Source organism: Spermophilus citellus, assembly GCF_964194105.1.
Source record: "Spermophilus citellus genome assembly, chromosome: 4".
NCBI classification, from domain to species: Eukaryota; Metazoa; Chordata; class Mammalia; order Rodentia; family Sciuridae; genus Spermophilus; species Spermophilus citellus.
Window position 1 is genome coordinate 115,899,951 of NC_138185.1, and position 2,278 is coordinate 115,902,228.

Sequence of the window (2,278 nt, forward strand, 5' to 3'; positions counted from 1 at the left end):
CCTGCTACCTCACTGGCTCCCGTCACAATGGGGCCCTCACCTGGTCCCATAGCAAATATGGACATCAGACAGATGTCTTCTCATCTTCAACGACAGACACAAAGCAACTCAGAGAGGGGATGTAACCAGCCCAAAGTCACCCAGCAAATGGGTGACAAGGCTAAACCTGAAGCAAGGGTCTCCAGAGCTCTCACTGGGGAGCCTGAGGACCTCTTGGTTAAAGTTGGTGAAGGTCAGGTCTGGCCGTCTGGCCAGGGCAATATAGAGCCAGGCTCTGCCTCAGGGCTGGTGCTGCAGTTCTGCCTGGTCCCTCACCTGGAAAGGGATGGCAGAAGCTGTGTACTCTGGAGCTCACGCCTCTGGTTCTGTTTCCATTCCCAGCCAATCTTCAAAGAGCTTCTAAAGGTCAATTTTTTCCCCTCAAATTCAAGTGTTTTGGGAGGTAAGGCCCCAGCTGCCGGTCACAGTCACGGAGGCACTGCCCTTGCCCAGAAGACATTCCTCTGGTTCCCATCACCGAGTAATCAGGCCAAGGCATGAGATGGACATAGTCCAGTATCCTTTATTGTGCCCAAGCCTAGCCACTCAGTGACACATGCCCATAGAGATGGCCAGAAGGGACAGGGCACACATCCAGCAAGCTCCAGCCAGGAAAGAGATGACAACTCAAATCAGGTCCTCAGGGAAAGTTGAGGAATGAGGCCATTTACAAAGAGTGAAGGGCCACTCCAGGAACTGCAAGAGACAGCCGGGCTCTCACCACTCCTAGACCTGAAGGAGTGGCCACCCCAAGCCGGAGACTGAGAGGACTGCACAGAAAGGGCCACATGTCAAGTCCTGTGATTGGGTCAGTGGAAGAAAAAGCACAAGACAGCCACACAGAGAGGGAGCTGGGAAATGAGTCCCCTGACCTCACACTCCCCCCTTCCTACTCCAGCTGGTGCTCCCATTGGGCAGCTTCCAGGGGCACTGAGCACCTCTGTCTACTGCACTCACTGCCTCAGAAATGTGCCATGGCTCCCCATTCCTGTAGAAGAAAGCTCAGGTTCTCCTGCCAGGCATTCAAGGGTCCCACACTTAGGCCCCAAGCCACCTCTTTGGCCTCACAACAGCAGTTGCTTCACATAATCTGCACAATGACTACATAAGGTGAGTACTGCCATCATCTCCATTCTATAAAGAAACCATTTGCCCAAGATCACCCAGCCATAAGTGATGCAGCTGGAATAGGAACCCATGACCCCCTGAAGCTGAGGCCTGGGCTTAATGGTTCTGAGCACTAAGTACCAACTGCAAGGCTGTGCTCCACTCACCAGGCCTATGCCCTCCTCACAGCAAGTGCTCAAAGTGTGAAGAAGAGAAAGGAGCACGGAGAGGAAGATCACATGCTGATGGGTAAACTCTCATTTCACATGTGTATTAACCCTGTGGCGTAGGAATTAGCTCTGTGTAGAGTTGAGAGCCCTCAACTTCAGAAAAATTAAGGAACTTACCCAAGGTTAAACAGCAGTCACTCTCAGCCAACATTTGGCTCCCAAACCAGCTGGCTGACAGGCAGGCCCTGGGTCTCTCTGCAGAGGATGCCCCACAAGACCTTCATTCCCTTATTTCCATCCCAAACCAGTGCTAGCACCCTCTCTGAGCACCTGGAATTCTCTCTGCTAACCAGCACTTTGGAGTTAGGCACATCATTAGAAAGCCCCAGTTAGAATGAAAATAAGTTACCCCAAAAGAGAAGCATACTGAGCCAATGGCCTTGGGCCACTCTTAGAATTGGCGAAACTCTGTGTGTGTGTGTGTGTGTGTGTGTGTGTGTGTGTGTGTGTGTGAGTGAAAGAGAGAGAGAGAGAGAGAGAGAGAGAGAGAGAGAGATTGTGTGTGAGAGGCTTTGAAGGGCCCAGGTACCCAAATATCACCGACTTCTTTGTCTCTCCTTACTGAATCAAAGCAAGATGCTAAGAGAACAGGACATAATAGGAGTGAGTTTTACTGGACAAAATAAGAATAGAAGTATGGAATCCAAGTCGGCAGGCTAATGGGTCATTGTGGGGAACCTCCCTCTTGGGTGTCCTGGCAGACAACACAAGAGATCAGCATGGTATGAGGAGAAGAGGATTCTAGAAATGTAGAATTTAGCTCAGGAATTTAGCTCACACTGCCTGCTATATGCCCTCAGGCAAATACTCTGTCCCCCTTGACCTCATATTCCTCCCCTGTGAAAAGAGAGGGGTCAGACTAGACGTTTGTACCTTGCCACCCAATAAAAGACCCCTTTTAC

The 2,278-nt window shown here is 50.8% G+C and overlaps 1 protein-coding gene across 1 annotated transcript in view; it reads right to left on the reverse strand.

Annotated features, from left to right (window-relative positions):
* KBTBD13 (kelch repeat and BTB domain containing 13) overlaps positions 1-2,278 on the reverse strand; it is a 60,701-nt gene that overhangs the window by 51,218 nt on the left and 7,205 nt on the right. The window lies entirely within an intron of this gene.